Raw genomic sequence first — 18,057 nt, 5'->3', positions numbered from 1 at the left:
AAAGGTTATTTTTCTCATGTTCAAGGTTTGTTGCTTGCTTCATAATTGTTTAATAATTTAAATGAGCCCACAAGGGCTATGAAGTTAATACCACATTAAATGTGATCTGCAAAGAGGAAAATAAGATGTCTCCTTTTTAGTTTGTTACTGGCATATAAAGAAAGCGTGAAAGTCTATTTGTTTATTTTTAATGTGGATTTTTCTACTTCAGCATTAGAAATATCAGGTTCTTTCTAGCCCATTTTTTCTGGCGCACTATATGGAAATTGGAGAACTAGTGAGACTATGACACCACAAGAAATAATAGACTGGAGACTGAGAGGAATCATAGAATCATAGAATATCAGGGTTGGAAGGGACCCCAGAAGGTCATCTAGTCCAACCCCCTGCTTGAAGCAGGACCAATTCCCAGTTAAATCATCCCAGCCAGGGCTTTGTCAAGCCTGACCTTAAAAACCTCTAAGGAAGGAGATTCTACCACCTCCCTAGGTAACGCATTCCAGTGTTTCACCACCCTCTTAGTGAAAAAGTTTTTCCTAATATCCAATCTAAACCTCCCCCACTGCAACTTGAGACCATTACTCCTCGTTCTGTCATCTGCTACCATTGAGAACAGTCTAGAGCCATCCTCTTTGGAACCCCCTTTCAGGTAGTTGAAAGCAGCTATCAAATCCCCCCTCATTCTTCTCTTCTGCAGGCTAAACAATCCCAGCTCCCTCAGCCTCTCCTCATAAGTCATGTGTTCCAGACCCCTAATCATCTTTGTTGCCCTTCGCTGGACTCTCTCCAATTTATCCACATCCTTCTTGTAGTGTGGGGCCCAAAACTGGACACAGTACTCCAGATGAGGCCTCACCAATGTCGAATAGAGGGGAACGATCACGTCCCTCGATCTGCTCGCTATGCCCCTACTTATACATCCCAAAATGCCATTGGCCTTGTTGGCAACAAGGGCACACTGCTGACTCATATCCAGCTTCTCGTCCACTGTCACCCCTAGGTCCTTTTCCGCAGAACTGCTGCCTAGCCATTAGGAAGTGTTTTTATTCAGACTTTAAGGCACTGTCAACCTAAAAGTTATTTTAAAATAAATTTAGTTAAACTGATACAAAACCTGTATGGACACACTTAAATCCATTTACAACTGACTTACATCAAAACATTTTGAATTAAGCTAAATCAGTACAAGTCCATTGTAAACTGATTTAACCGTGTCAACACAGAAGTTTCCATCAGTTTAACTAACTTGATTTAAAAACTGATTTTAGTTAAACCGATATAAGATTTGTGAGGACTATATCACAATATACACCACAGCAATTGGTACTTTTATTTGCCGTCTTTACAAAGAGAACAAGGATTGAATAGGTGTGGAGAATGAATTAACCTATCGCCTCTCAAACCTATCGCCTCCCTTTAAAATTAGACTTGAGACACATCTGCAGTGCAGTGTGGGAAGCTTGTGTTGCTCCTGCTTTGGCTGTACCCATTCTGTGGATAAATAAAAGACTTCATGTATAAGGACTGACAATCCATGGGACACAAGCGTTACATTCACACAAACTCAAATAATTTGTGAATGGTAATTTGTTCAAAACACTAAATTTTCCAAGTACGGTGTACAAACTAGATAAAATGCATTCTATGATTATATGAATATGTAAAAAGAACAATAAGCAAATACATCTCTGTGAACATAGAAAATACAAGAGCAGCAAAAAGAAAGCACAGTAAAATGCTCCCTCTAGTGTAAAAAAGAAAAGTAAGCAGTTTAAACGGGGGAATAAATTGTTCAAAGATACTACGGGACATTTACATGAAAAAGGAATGTAATCAAAGTACAAGGAGACAGAAGCACTAACTCCAAAGCATAGAGGGAGAAAAAGTTATAAGAGACAGAATCAGTCTCTTATTTTCAAAAAGATAAACCTATTCAAAGGACACCCCAAGTACAGGAGAAGAAAACACAAGCCTCAATTTTCAGTTCCAGTCAAACTGACATTAATAAAGAGAAAATGTAGGCTGAATATCAGGTTAAAATTTCCCACAGATCTACCAGATTGTGAAAATCTCCCAAAGAAGACTATTTAAACTGGAAAAAAAGTGATAGAAAATATGCTCTAGAGCAGTGGTTCTCAAACACTTTTTTTCGCGGACCACTTGAAAATTGCTGAGGGTCTTGGCGGACCACTTAATGATCTTTCCAAATGTTGTTTGTACCATTAGCTAACTATTGTAAAGCACTTTGGATAAAAGTGCTATATTAAAAAAAAACCTTAAAGTTTTTCTTTTTTTTTTTTTTTACAAATAAAAGCACACAACTCATATTTTAATATCAGTAGTCTTACATTTCTAATGCAATGGATGTGCCCTTTCTTCCCCGCCGCAGCAGCACCCGAGCTGGGGCTGAGAAGGAGAGGGGTCTCTCCCCTGCCACAGAGCTGAGACTGGGAAGGAGGGCCATCTCTCCCTGGCAGCCGCAGTCACCTCTTTCTCTGGTGGCTGCAGCCCTGCACGTCCCAAATTCCCCCCACCCTCTTCTCACCCCACTTCCCCCTCTCACCTACCCCCTATTCCCCTCAAGGCCACCACCTCACCTTACATGTCCAGGCACCTAATTAGTGGAGCCATGCCTGTGCAGCTCCACTAATTAGGTGGGTGGCCCTTCATTCTCTCGTGTGCAGCTGCCCAAGCACGCACCTTAGAGGGAACTATCTGCAGACCACCTGAATGGAACTTGTGCACCACTGGTGGTCCATGGACCACAGTTTGAGAACCTCTGCTCTGGGGAACATTGCTGTACATGCATGGGGATGGACTAGAAACAAAATGACCTATATGGTCTTTTACGTCTCCTGTTTCTATGATTCTGTGGCTCCACGGAGTATGCTGTGACAAATCCAAATGATTAGTGTATGGTCACCCTCCTACACACCTAGGATCTTTCCAGGGTTGCATGTCTGAGGTCCATGGATTTTTTTTTGCTGGCTAGGGCTCTTAGATACTAGAAACCATAAGAACATTTTGTTTTCAAATGACATTCAAGAGATATCTCATGCAAACAAGATAACGTTTTTATGAGAAAAATCTAGAAACTGACTTTCATCACACTATTCAGGGGATTCTGATAATGTTATAATTTCAATGTATATTGCGCATTGTTCTAAACAATTATTTTGGCTATTTCAATTTAATTTTTTTTTAAATATTCCTATCAAGAAGTTTATATAATAGTCTAAAATCATGTTAGCCTTTCGAATAACCATACAAAACAGGAAGGTATTTACATCTTAAGTAAATTATGTCTGAATATAACGTGATCAACTGGTAGAGAGCAGAGATGCAGTCTTGCTAGATTCTGAGTACCCCAATTTATATTGACATTAGAGGGAGCTGAGGGACCTTTTTTGGTGAAACTGGGGATACTGATTTACTTTTCCATGAAGCAATCAATATGTTAAATATTACTTCTTCTTCTTCCAAATATAAAATTTAAAAGCAATTGGTCTGCATAGGAAAGCGTGAATTCATAAATTACAGGCTAAATTCAGCCCTGGAATACCTCCATTTACTTGATTTTTCACAACGGCTGAACTGCTAAATTCAATCACCTACTGGGATTTGAGACTATAAACACAGGGAGCCTCAAGCCTGAGGTTTACAACACTAGGTCATGTCTTCTGGGATGAAACATCTAGTACTAGGTTTTTTTTAAAAAAGCCCTCATGATATGAAAGTAATATAATAGGAATTGGCAAAATTTAAACAAAATTAAAATACAATGAAAATAATATAGTGAATTATATGAGCGCATTATAGAATCATAGAAATGTAGGGCTGGAAGGGACCTCAAGAGGTCACCTAGTCCACCCCATCCCCCATGCTGAGGCAAGATTAAATATATCTAGACCATCCCTGACAGTTGTTTGTCTAACCTGTTCTTAGAAACCTCCAAAGACTTAGAAACCTCCACAACCTCCCAAGGTAACCTGTTCCAGTACTTAACTACCCTGATGATTAGTTTTTCCTTGATATCTAACCTAAATCTCCCTTGCTGCAAACTAAGCCAATTAATTTTTGCCCTACCTTCAATGGTCATGAAGAACAATTGATCACCATCCTCTCTGTAACAGACCTTAATATATTTGAAGAGTATTATCTTTCCCCCCCGCCTTCTCATCTCTAAACTAAACATACCCAATTCTTTCAACCTTTACTCATCTGTTCTAGACCTCTTATAGTTTTGTTGCTCTCCTCTGTGCTCTCTCCAGTTTGTTCACATCTTTCTTATGGCAGGTTCTGAAATGGTACACTCATTAATTAAAGCTCTTATTAAATGCTGTATTTTGAAAAGCCGTTTGACATGAGTTGAATGAAAAAAACAGTTAAATTGAACTTTCTTCAGATTACTATTTTTAAGATGAATGAGCTTATTGCACACTGACAGAAGTTTATTGCATTTGGAACCTTAAATTATAATTCTGCATAAAGGACAAAAGAAACACTCTATGATTCAGGAAGTCAATTACAGAGTTCAAGAGTACCATTCAGATGCAGATATTTTCAAAACCCACTACAGGGTGTCATTCTCTAACCGTACGTTCAGGATTTGTAGCACTTCATTAAATTCAGAATATTATAATATTCCAACAAATCCAGCTTTCAAAGAACTATATGCCTTTTAAAAACTGGCACTGCCAATGTTCTGTCATTTTATACTTATTAGACTGAGAAAGACTGAACTGGAAAATTACACAAACCCTAGTATTTCAGATAGAGCATATATTTTGTTGCTATGGTTGTTGTTCTTTTTGTAAAGCCTGTGGCCATAGAGTCATAATAGGATTCTTTTGCACATTACAACAGTAGCATTGTCAAGAAAAAAGTCATTTGCCTGTTCTGTCTGAATTACTAGTTAAGTCAGACCACCGGGGTCTATACCCAGCTAACTTGTTGGTGCACATATTACGTGATCTTAGACTATTTCAATTTAATTTTTTTTTAAATATTCCTATCAAGAAGTTTATATATAATAGTCATAGAAATATTGGCTAACAGTGCATTATTTCCAGTTACTAATACAACATAATACCAACTAGAGGGAATCCTATTAATTGTGAATTACATTTATTTCTGTGCTGGAATGCTCCTGATGACAAATAAATAAATTTTATTAACCTGTGTTTTAATGTAGGGACTAGTCTGGAACCAGTCTACTACTTTCCCTTGTGGCTAAATAAATGTTAATTCAGGGGGCAGAAATGAAAAATTAGTGCACACTAACAGATAGTGCCCAACCCTTGCAGAAAGATAGTTTTACTTTTCAGACAAATAAAATATGGAATTCTGATTCAGGTCTTCAGTAAGATAATATAGTTCTCAGATACCACTGTGATGAGTGAGGTATAAAAATATAGATACACAAGTTTAATGGATAAAATGAACAATGAATTGGGGATATTTTTAGGAAATAGGAATTTCCACATAATTATTTGTATTAATCGACAGTTTCTAAAATAAATATTTTCATTTAATTTCTCATTTTAGGGATCTTGTTTTGAAGTCTCAGTCTCTCTCTCCAGTTACATATCTGTGATCATACAGTATTTACTCTAACATTTATCCCACAAGGTTTGAGGAAAATTACTACTTTAGTTAGCTTTCATAACAGTCTAAAGGACCACTTCCTGTTGCTTTCTTTACACCTCTTCTCCAGCTCCACTATCACATGATTTGTTAAATCATCAGAGTTGCTGTAACTGAATGACTCACTGAATATCAGGAAACTGAAATGTACAAAAGCCACTGATAATTCTGCAGCACTGTAAATGGAGCTGTAGAAGGATTCCTTCCATATCTCTGTTCTGAGTACCTTAAGCATTTGTTGTACTTGTATTAGTATTGATTTTATTGAGATCTATTGTTTTCATATATCTATATGGGAAAAAGTTAAGATGAGGCTACCAAGTGGCTGTATAATGATATTGTGATCTGCTTACCACTAGTTAAGGTTTGTGGTATATTTTATGTGGTAGGTAGCCAACTAATGTAAATGTGAAAGGTAGCTATTATTTGTGCACAATACCCTCTCATATTTTTTTACAGTTACTTGCTGCTTATTATACAGATTAATAAGGCACTGTAACTGTGGGATCTAGATGTACATTACAGTACAGATGGTTCAAAGTTGGGTCTATTCACATTTCCCATTAACAGAAGCAATACATCAGGCCCACTGACATACTAAAAATATAGGGTCATGTTCAATGGGATTGGATACGGAGTTAATTTTTATTAATGGGGTTGTACCTTTGTCAAGGTTCCTTCCCCACTCTGAACTCTAGGGTACAGATGTGGGGACCTGCATGAAAACACCCTAGGCTTATTTTTTACCAGCTTAGGTTAAAACTTCCACAAGGTACAAACTATTTTACCTTTTGTCCTTGGACTTTATTGCTGCCACCACCAAACGTATAACAGGGAAAGAGCCCGCTTGGAAACATCTTTCCCCCCAAAATCCTCCCCAAACCCTACACCCCCTTTCCTGGGGAAGGCTTGATAAAAATCCTCACCAATTTGCATATGTGAACACAGACCCAAACCCTTGGATCTTAAAAACAATGAAAAAAGCCATCAGGTTCTTAAAAGAAGGATTTTAATAGAAGAAAAAGTAAAAGAATCACCTCTGTAAAATCAGGATGGTAAATACCTTACAGGGTAATCAGATTCAAAACATAGAGAATCCCTCTAGTCAAAACCTTAAGTTACAAAAAGACACAAAAACAGGAATATCCATTCCATTCAGCACAGGTTATTTTCTCAGCCATTTAAAGAAAACAGAATCTAACGCATATCTAGCTAGATTACTTTCTGTTCCCAGCAAAAGCATCACACAGCCAGAGAGAACCTTTGTCCCCCCACCCCCGAGCTTTGAAAGTAACTTGTCTCCTCATTGGTCATTTTGGTCAGGTGCCAGCGAGGTTATCCTAGCTTCTTAACCCTTTACAGGTGAAAGGATTTTTCTCTGGCCAGGGGGGATTTAAAGGTGTTAACCCTTCCCTTTATATTTATGACAACCTTCTTTACCACATCTGAATTTATCCTATAGAATGGAGAGACACCTGACTAGCTAGCTAAATGCCCAACAAAATTTCCTTTGACTGTGAATTTAATGTGTATCTCACTTCTTACATCTATTTCTAAAGATGGTCAGCTTTGATCTTGGGGCCTGTCTACACAAGAAAGTTGCACTGATTTCATGTAAATCAGTTTTAAAACCAGTTATTTTTATATATATATACACACACACACCCTAGTACAAAATCTTGGATAGACAGTTTATTCCATTTAAATTTGTCAGTAAGGAATCAATTTTGCTAAAATTGACATCACCTACTTTTTAATCAAAATAAGTGTCTATACAGTTTAAACACAATTGATTTAAAAACATCTTTAGCTAAACTGATGTAAGTTTGTGTGGACAAGGCCATAAGCCACCCTTTATCATGTTGATAAGCTTTTAGATTGTGAAAGAGATCCATACAAAGATGCTAAAATGGGACAAAATAGGTCTCATCAACACTGACACTTTTGTTAAAATCTTCTACAGTTGCATCTCCTGTGGTGGGAGCTCTAGTGTAGGCAAGGTTCTGGTGGACACTGGCATCTTAATAACCCTGTTGTCTAAGTATCTGATCTCCCTTAACATTTCTAACATTGCTAGGAAAATGGTGGAATGTTTTAACAAATTCCCTGTGAAAACAAGGCCTTAAAGTGAAGATAAACAAACATAAAAGGAGGAAAGACAGGCATAGGACAGGGTCTCTGGAGACTTCTGCCACATATTCCCAATGTCATCCAAGGCATATCACTTAATCTGTTTCAATATCCTAGTCTACAAAATGGATATAATACTGTACTTAACTCACTGTTATACAATAGAGTAGGTATTAACTGAGGTTCTGTAGATCTGCAGCTTCATAGCAAGCTTGATCTCACAATATCCCAAAACAGGCTGCTGAAAGGACCTAAAACCGGTGCTCAAATTACAGGAAGGCTTAGGCAGATCTGGGCCTTGTGACAGTGGGCTCAGAGGGCCAAGCAGCCTAGTGTTTAGTACACCTGACTTCCAACCCCTTGCCTCCCTGGCAAGACAATAGCCATAGCTGTTCCTGACCTTAAGCTGGGAATCTTCAGCTTTCCACCTGCATCTGGGCCTTAGCCCTTAAGGGGCTGTGGTAAGGGAACCCAGCCCCTCCTGTTCCACTGGCTTCCAGCTGGAGTTGTCATCTATCCATGTTTTATCAAGACAGTCCAGTTTTGGGCTTCTGTGTCTGGGTGCCATTTAGGATTGCCAGGTGCTAATTTTCAATTGGAAAGTCCAGTCAAAAAGGGGACCTGGGAGTGTCCGGTCAGATGTATTGACAGTACACCAAAAGTCTGGTTACCATGGGGTAGGGAGAGGCACCAGGTCATTACCCCATGCCAGCCCCTGCTCAGCCAGGGCCACCTCCTACCTGCAGGCAGGCTCCTTATCAGGCTCCAGTAGCTCCCGTCCCAGCCACAGCTATGGAACACAGGGAGCCTGGGGATCAAGGGGGAGATAATCCAGCAAGTGATGGCGGGGGAGGAAGGGAGAGGAGTGAGGATGGGGCGGAGGGAAGAGACAGAACAGGGGGAAGGGCCTCAGGGGTCCAGTTACCAGTAATTAGAAAGGTGGCAACCCTAGTTCCAGTGGGAAGCAACACTGACTCCCTATAATAAGTTTGAGTTCCCTTCTGTGGGCTACTTCCTACCAATAGATCCCTTCAGTTTGGGACATAGCCTCTATAGTCCAATCAATCAATTACCCTACAACCAATGAAGTCCAAAGGAGCAAGGCCCTGCCGGACCTACAAGTTTTCAAAGAGGATGATAACTAGAAAAAGCAATGCCTATGGGATCTTATGTACTCTTTGAGTCTCCTCTCAATTTCAACCATCTGTCTAGCTTCTTGGAGAAGGATTCCTCTCTCCTGCTGCTTTAAGGTGACCAGATGTCCCAATTTTATAGAGACAGTCCCGAATTTTGGGTCTTTTTCTTATATAGGCTCCTATTATTCCCCCTACCCCCGTCCCGATTTTTCACATTTGCTGTCTGGTCACCCTATGCTGCTTGTCCATCCCCTTTGCCTGAGTTTCTGAGCTCCCTTTTAAACTGCTCCCTCCAGTCAGAGCATACCAGCAGGCCTGGAGGTGCAGGGCTACTTGGGCCCAGTATTGTCTTTTAACCCCTTTGGACCCAGTGTGATTTTGTATATTCCATCACAGGCCCCCTTTACTACTTTTAGGGACTTACTTCTCTCTTATTCAAAGGCACCAGGAGGACCATGTGTAGGCTCCCTCTACTTTTCCCTGAGGAACATACCTTGCCCAGCTTGGCCCCCTTGGGGCAAAAGCTCCCCAGCACCAAATCCTCCAACCCAGGATGAGTGAGAGCTAGAGAGACAGGGGAACTGGTTGACTGAGAACAAGGAGCTGCTTCATCAGAGCTCCTCAGAGCCCCTAGCACTAGTATCAGTGTCAGAGTTCTGCCCGTCAGAGTTGGCAGCAACAAGGGCCGGGTTCAATATCTAGGGGATCCATTCCAATAACACAATGCAAACCGGCTCGACCCACCGACCTGGGACAAATATATACCACCCCCGCTGGGCGCCTCCAAGAGGCAATACTTCCCCTCTCGCAAGCACTTAGTCTGAGTGTAGCAAAAGCCTTTTAATAACAGAGAGAAACAATGTGGCATTATGTTGGAGAAACACCACAAACAGGATTCATAACACAACCCATGAGCAAAAAAAAACCCACCCCAAGCAAATTGGGGCATGCCCTTTTCCCTTTGGTTCTTGAGTCCAGCAACCCCAAATCACCCAAAGTCCCAAAAGTCCAATGACCCAAAAGTCTCTGTCCCTGGTCAGGGCAGCCCCAGAGTTCGAAAGTTTATCTGCGGAGCTTTACCTCCCAACCTGGGTGGAGATGGGACGGGGGTAAGAGGCACCTTACATGATCTGAAGCTGACCGCCCCATAGCTCCATAGCTGTGCTCCGCTCCGCCAGCTGCCCCACGAACTCCTGCGCTCCGCTCCGCCAGCCGCCCCACGAACTCCTGCGCTCAGCTCAGCTCCGCTCCACAGCCCACAAGCAGCTCCTGCCATCCATGAACTGCTCCGCGTCGAACTGCTTCACCAGCCTGTCTACAAGGCACTCCAGCCATCCCACAAACTGCTCCACAATATATCTTCAGGCTCCCCCACTACTTAACACAACACTCAGTGACTTCAGCTCTTAGGTGAATTCAGCTTGTAGTAGGAGAGCCCCAGTGCTGGTGCACTGTTAGCCCAAAGTGAGCTCAGCAGTCTATAACTAGACTTCTAATGAAATCAAAATTAGCTCTGATATTCCACAGTAGAGAGAGAAGGAAGTGCAATTAGCATGTAAGGCCCTCACCAAGGGGCCCATACTATCAAGTATTAATACTTACCCCCAACCTCTCTCTATTCACAGAGTTTTGGAACCCATGACCCTTGCCTAGCGAGTGCTACTTAGTTGAGGGTGAATCCCTCCATCATAACAAAAGGCCACATACAGTTCCAAGCACAGTTCCCATAATCAGGGTAATAACAATTTATTCTTCCTGCCCCAATAACAGGGACACTGGGGATCCCACAGCAGCCAAAGTGACCATTTGGGCAGCTATGGTCTCATTCTAGATGGAGTGGGTGTGCCTATGCAAATGAGATCAGCCCCTGAAGTTCTTTTCCACAACTTGCCACACCTCACCACCAGATGTCAGGGTGGAGCTCATCCTGACACTGCTTACATCAGCATTGCACCACCATTGCTTTCAGCTACCACTTTCCCCTCCCACTAGCGGAGATCAGTGCCTGCAGCTCTCTAGATAAGCCATCCTGCATGGGAGGAAAGTGGTGTTAAAGCCACTGGAGGTGCAATGCAGGTATCAGAAATAAGGATTTTCAGCTGTACCTGCCCTATCTCTGGGCAGCCTATGAGCACAGCTGAGCCACAGCAAGGCTGTCTGATTGACCACTCCACTTGATTGGCCCAGGAAGTCAGCAAGCTTGATCTTAAGTCCAACAGCATCAACTGATCTCTGGTTGCTTAATATTTACATTTGTACTTGTGATTATTTTTGTGCTTGTCTTGTTCCCAGCCCTGCTTCTGTCCTGTTTCCTTTCTGGCTCTGGTTCCTGGCTCTAGCTGTAATCCCTTGGCTCTGGCTTCTGCTCCTATCACCAGGTACGACCACTCATGCCCTAGTATGTGATAGGGGGACCCTAATGCTAGGGAGTCTGCAGGGATGCAGTGAGGCAATTCCTTGTTCTCTGAGAGCCTCAGCGGATGATAACACACTGACTTTAAAATATCCAGGGGTGTGTGTTTGTGTGAGAGAGAGAGATACGTAATATGACATCCACATAATCACAAGTTTATTCTTTTTATGGCTGTATGAGATGTTAATATCCCTGGAATTACTGAACTATAAGCATCATGGATATGTTCCTTCCACAAACTGTATTAATTCTTGTTTTTCTATAGTGGATGCTGGTTTTAGCATAGGGCAGACCTAGCACAATTTACATGACTTTCATTAATGCGTTTCCAAAAGTCCTAGTTAGTGTGAATTCTGTACAGACTGAAGCATTCCATGTTAGTCTGAGGGTAAAGTCTGGGTTTGTGAATCTGGATCCTTGGCTTGCAAAAGGAAAGAGGCTATTCGGAGCAGAGCAAAAAAGGGAAACTGCAGTGGCAGAAAATAAATTTACTTTGTGATTTAAATGTTAATGAAACTTTGAAACTGTTCTCTCCCTCTTACCTAGGAACAGAAAGTCAGTTTAGAAAGAAAAATAAAATTAAAAATGTGTACTATTCTCTCGTTCTTCTCCATTGAGCAAATTCGTGTCTGGATTGAAACTGTGTGACATGGATCATCTATATTCTAGTGGCTAGATTTTTCAAGTGCTCAGCTCCCATTGTTTTCAACGGATACTGAGCACTTCTGAAAATCTGATCATTGAGGTCTCCCTGTACACCTTCCTTCATAAAATCTGAATGGACAGCACGCTACCATACTCTACCCAAAAACCCATCATTGGTGACTGTTTCCTTTCCAAACAAATATATGCCTTGAACATGCCACATGCACTACTCCCATATCTTGTGAATCTTGGTATTTTTAAAAAAAATCCAGGTCCTGGACTCACTTGATTACATCAGACTCTCAGCTTTCATTTCAAATATGTTCCCTGTCCTAATGGGGAAGAAAAGCTTAAAAACACAAACCCCCAAAACCAGAAGACACATAAGACCCCAAATTTATGACTTTGGCTTAAAAATCATGTTTCTTTTTAATGTCATTACTCTTCAGGGCCATACTCAGGATTTTTGAATTTGAGGGGCTGGCAATACTGCTCAGATCACAAGAAAGTTAACTGGAGTTCAGCCTGCTCTTTCTGCATTGTTGTTGCGGCTACACCTTTAAACACTCTTTCTTTCTTATGAATCCTCCATCCCACCAATGTGACATCTATCTAATACTCCATGTGTCAGAAATTGCTATTTCACAGGTAGACTCCATTCCCATCAAAACTGCAGCTGTCCCCCAGGATTCCACTTATTAACAACCTGCTGGGATAACTGGGACTGCCCAGCTCATCAGATATTTTATTTTATTGGGGTTGATCTAATTATCTTGCCCTGAGGGGAACAGGCAGTGTAAGAAGGGAAGGTGTGACACAGTACACAGACTGCTACACACATGTTCACTGTACCACAGAGGGGGAAGACAGGAAATCTTACTGCAGTTAAAATAGTGGAGAGAGAGGTCAGGTGGGGAAGTGGATTCATTTCAAAGCTGATTAAAAATTGAGTTGATTTTATTTTATTCTGGGTTCATTTTCCACAGGAGAGTCTCGCATTTTAAAAAAGAAATTAAAATGTGTACAAAAGTGAACACCGTATTGTTAAATGGTTGCTAGAATGATGGTCCCAGGGAGAGAAGTTTTCTGTCTAGTCACAGGATGGGTATAGCATGGGCAGTAGCATGGCAACTTTCCCCTACAGTGTGCTCTATTGATGTTCCTCAATCAGGACCTGAAGGAACCAGCTCTGGGATAAGAAGGGACTCTGTCTCTGTAGATAATTCAGCACGGTCCTTTCTGATCAAGAATACCAATTGGAGTCAAATGTGTTTTGTGATTGGGACTCCAATCGAGCTGGACTGAGACCTTCCAAACTCATCTCACATAGGCCACCAAACATGCCATTAGATCAGGGGTCGGCAACCTTGCAGAAGTGGTGTGCCGAGTCTTCATTTATTCACTCTAATTTAAGGTTTTGTGTGCTTGTAATACATTTTAATGTTTTTAGAGGGTCTCTTTCTATAAGTCTATAATATATAACTAAACTATTGTATGTAAAGTAAATAAGGTTTTCAAAATGTTTAAGAAGTTTCATTTAAAATTAAATTAAAATGCAGATCTTATTTAGTTTAGTGTGATCCTTGCCCTTGCTTTTCCTTGCTGAGTTTCCCAATGTCTGGCACCTATTTGGATACTTTAAGCTGCACACAGGTTTCTGAGTGATCAGTTGTTAACTGGTTCCGAGAAGGACAGAGGACAGATTTCATGTGTGAAAATACCTGTTCACACAGGTATGTGGATCCAACTGCTGAAAGCATTGCAAACACAATTTTCTTAAATTAAATTTCACTGGCAGGGACATCCAGCAAGTCAGAATAGAGGCCCCGTGATCTCTCTTGGTAGCTTCAAGTGCACTCCGCAGATCTCCAAACTCTGATGCCCATAATTCTGAGCTTTTTTTACTGAATGAGCTGCATTTCGAAATCTTCAACACCCATCCACTGAAATACAGACAAATCCAAGTCGCTTTCGATGAACTTTTCAGGTTTAATTACAAAAGAAAGCATTGGGCCAAATTGCTAAAAATCTTGAAATCTGTCAGAAAATTCTGATTCCAGTTCTTGCATGTACATTCCAATCTCATTGACACTGACAGTGCAATGTGTTGATAGCTCTTTTATGTGTTGGAAGTAGCGGAAAGTCGAAGTTTGAATATCCCAAGAAAAAACTACTAGTTTTACAACAAATGCCTTCCAGGCTTCATAAAGATGCAGAACTGTTTGCCCTGCACCCTGGAGACAGAGGTTGAGTTCGTTTAGGAGAGCGGTGATGTCAGTTAGAAACATGAGCTTACACAGACATTTGTCATCATCCAGTTCAGGGTAGTTTTGTCCTTTTTCCAACAAAAAGGCCTTGATTGCATCAAAACAGTTTACAAAGCACACCAAAACCTTGCCACGACTTAGCCACGAATGTTGCTGTGAAGTGGAATGTCATTATAAGCACTGTCCATCTCTTCTAGCAGTGCTTGAAACTGTGAGTCAAAGCAGATTGAGCAACAAGGAAATTCACAATTCGCACCACTATATTCATCACGTTATTAAGCTCTGAATTAGAAATTTTAGCACACAGGTTTTCTTGATGGTTGATACAGTGAAATTTGACTGTCGAGCGGCCAATTTGATCTTCAAGTAACTTTACAAATCCGTTCTGTTTTCCGACCATGGCAGGAACACCATCTCTTGTTACACAAAATATTTTTCTGATGTCAATTCCTCGTTCTTCAAAATGGCTTACAAAACTTTCCACTGTATCTTCGCCCTTTGTTGTGCTGTGCAGGGGTTTTAGGTAACAAAGTTCCTCTTGGATTTCATTGGAAGCACAATATCTTGCAACAACTGCCAAACATGGAACGTTGTTTATATCCATGCTGTCATCAACTGCAACGCTCAACACTACTATGTCTTTTAATGCAGGTGTCTGCTTTTCGTTAATGTTTTCTGCCATTTCGCTTACTCGTCTTTCAACTGTTCTGGCAGAGATAGGATCATATCTTTATATAGAATAAAATAACAGCCTATTTGGCAAATCACTGAACAACACCTCTGAACTGCTGAAAAAAACTTTATATATTCCCCATCCGTAAACAGCTTTCCATTTTTTGCAATGCACTGTGCAATCTTGTAACTTCCTTCTGTGGCTTTATTTTTACTTACACCTAAACATTTAAAAACACTGCTTTGCTTCTCATATCCTGCTACTACCTTTTTGATCGATTCAGTCTTGTCTGCTTCATCAAAGGTTTTCTTGTGCTTCGTTTGACCAATGTCATTGAACATTTGATGTGCAACAAACAACACTTTCACAACAGAAAGCACAGACAGCACGGTCCTTCTTTTGAATAAATCCAGATGTCTCTGTCCAAAAAGGCTGAAATGAATGTGCATCTAACTTTGCTTTCTTAGGAGCTGACATTTTGTCAAATGTACCCCTCAACTTACAGTGGGGGGGAAAAAAATCATGACAGACGACATGCACAATGTCAAATGCAGTGCGCTGTTCCACGTGGCGTGATCATGATGTAAGCAGCAAATTAGGACTTAAAAATATCCCAGTACAGTGGTGCTGGAACAATTTTTAAGGTGGGAGCACTGAGCTGCACCCCCTCTTGACCCTGTCTGCACCCCTCACTGCCCCAGGCTGGGGCCAGTGCGCCACAGCTGGAGGAGGCTGCAGAGTCCCGGGCCGGTGACTGGGACCCCAGGCTCACAGCGGAGCTCCCCGGACTGGCGGCCAGGACCTGAGCACCTGTGAGTGCCACTGAAAATCAGCTTGCATGCCACAGGTTACCTACCCCTGCATTAGATGGTAACGATATCTAGCTACTACTGACCCACCTATGAGATAGAAGTGAGAAGCTCTGTATCCTGTTGCTAATCCCATAAATTATCTGGTCTCTCTTTGTCCAGTTGTGATTGTAATGGATTTCAATAAAACAGGATTGCCATTGGGACCAGACTGTGGACTTGTACTCTCTTTGGAGAGGCTGGGAATGAACATTAAGGAGGGACAATAGAAAGGATGCTATGCAAAACCCATTCTTCTGGGTGTCTAAATGAGTTGTGGAGAACACACATGTAAGAAGACATAGGGTAAATTTTTCATAACAAACCTAGGTCACTTAAGAGCCTATGTCCCATTTTAAGAAGTAATTTAGACACTAAATTTCAATGAAAATAAATTTTTATGGGCATATCTGGATGTGGGGGATGGAATTGCTGTATTGTGGGGTTTGGGTTTTTTGTTTGTTTGTTTGTTTAATGTTTCACTGTTTGGATTCCTTTGTCTCCCATCCCCTTTCAGCCCGTTGACTTCCTTTGTCTCCCATCCCCTTTCAGCACCCATTCCTCTGCCTAATGTTGTTTATATGTGCAGTTGTGTTTTTGTGTCAGGGGTTTCCAGATCCATATAAGCAAAAGTGGCCTATGCCCATCCCAAAGAGAAACAGGTGTAGGCATGCTACCTTAGGACATCTACTAGCACTTGTGTCCAGTGTAGAGAAGGGGGTGTTGGGAGTGTTGGTTCAATATATTTAACTCAGCCCATCTGTCCAGCATATTTTTATAGTGCATTCAGTCTATTATCAGAACCTATTTTTCACCATTGCTGTTGGCCAGCTTCACAGATACAGACTTTCAGAACATATTTTTGGATATAACTCCTTACACAACACCTGTACATAAATTTTGCAATGATCTCGATGGCCAGTGTGACACTGGCTTTTATGTGAGACCTTGCATGACATTCTTTGGTGAACTAGAATTTACACACCAGACTCCTGAGATTCCTGTAACCCCTCTGCACCCCTTTACCAGTTGACATTAAGAGGTTCTTAGGTCACAATCAGGACAGCAGCACTTCAGGTATAAGTAACGTTCCTCCCCACAAAAATAAATGACATATTCACTAAGTATCTCTTCACTGCAGGGTATTAAGTGGTATTCTATTCTGGTGGCGCAGCTGAGAACAGCCCAGCAGTTGCTCTAAGGAAGGTTGGGATTGAGGTGAGGCTCCCTGAGACTCCTGCCCCCTTGTCCAGTACTAGGTAGGGCTCTGGTGCAAGAGAGGCACCACTCCTCCGCTGTAAAATGTGTGGAAATGTAATTAGTAAAAAATGTCATAATGTAAATATGTATCTAGTATTATCTTGCCTTCAAACGGTACTTTATCTCACAGGAGTTTTACTTTTCTCCTTTTATATACACACAAACCACCATCACACTATTTGGTAAGTAAATCAGAGGTGAAAGTAAGCCGCTATGGCATACCGGTAAGAGCCGGTACACAGCTGACCGTACTGGCAGGGCCACTGAAGTGGGGGCGCAAAAGGGGCAGCTTCCCTGGGGCCTGCCAGAGCCCCCGGGCTCGCCACCTCTACCGTGGGGCTCCAGCGGTGATTTAAAGGGCCTGGGGCTCTGGGTCGCTGCTACCGCGCCAGCATCTGGGGCCCTGGGCCCTTTAAATTGCTTCTGGAGCCCCTGGGCTCCCGGCCACTGCCGCTATCCTGGGGATCCGGTGGCAATTTAAAGGGCCCGGGGCTCCAGTCACTGCCCCTGGAGTGGCAGCGGTGGCAGGGGGCTCTGGCAGCAATTTAAAGGGCCCGGGGCTTCCAGCTGTCACTATCACGCCAGCAGCCAGAGCCCCAGGCTCTTTAAATCGATGCTGGAGCCCTGGGGTAGCAGCAGTGGCTGGGAGCCCCGGGGCTCCGGCAGCGATTTAAAGGGCTGGAGCTCCAGGGTAGCGCTAGCGGTGGCAGCCACTGGCTGTTTAAATTGCCACCAGAGCCCCGGGTGGCACGGGCCAGGCAGCGCTCAAGGGCTGGCTGGGGGAGTCTGGCCCCCGCCCCACCCCTTCCACAAGAGGCCCTGCCCCTTCCAGGGGCCCAGAGCCGCCCTTCCACCTTGCTCAGGACCCCAGCCGCCCTGTGTACCAGTACGTCCCTTAAGTTATTCACCCCTGAAGTAAATAAATAATATCCACCCATTACAGACAAAACTATTAAGTAAAATCATGAAACATGAATCACTTGTGGTTCCTGACCAGCACAGACAGGGATTTGTTTCTGAGAATTCTGCTAGCCAGCTC

The 18,057-nt window shown here is 42.2% G+C and overlaps 1 protein-coding gene across 1 annotated transcript in view; it reads right to left on the bottom strand.

Annotated features, from left to right (window-relative positions):
• Nucleotides 1-18,057, bottom strand: part of CCDC73 (coiled-coil domain containing 73) — a 250,798-nt gene that overhangs the window by 192,823 nt on the left and 39,918 nt on the right. The gene's annotated exons all lie outside the window — the stretch shown is intronic.

This window comes from Caretta caretta, chromosome 6 (genome assembly GCF_965140235.1).
Source record: "Caretta caretta isolate rCarCar2 chromosome 6, rCarCar1.hap1, whole genome shotgun sequence".
NCBI classification, from domain to species: Eukaryota; Metazoa; Chordata; order Testudines; family Cheloniidae; genus Caretta; species Caretta caretta.
Note: the sequence above shows the minus strand (reverse complement) of the source record. Positions and strands in the feature narration are given on the sequence as shown.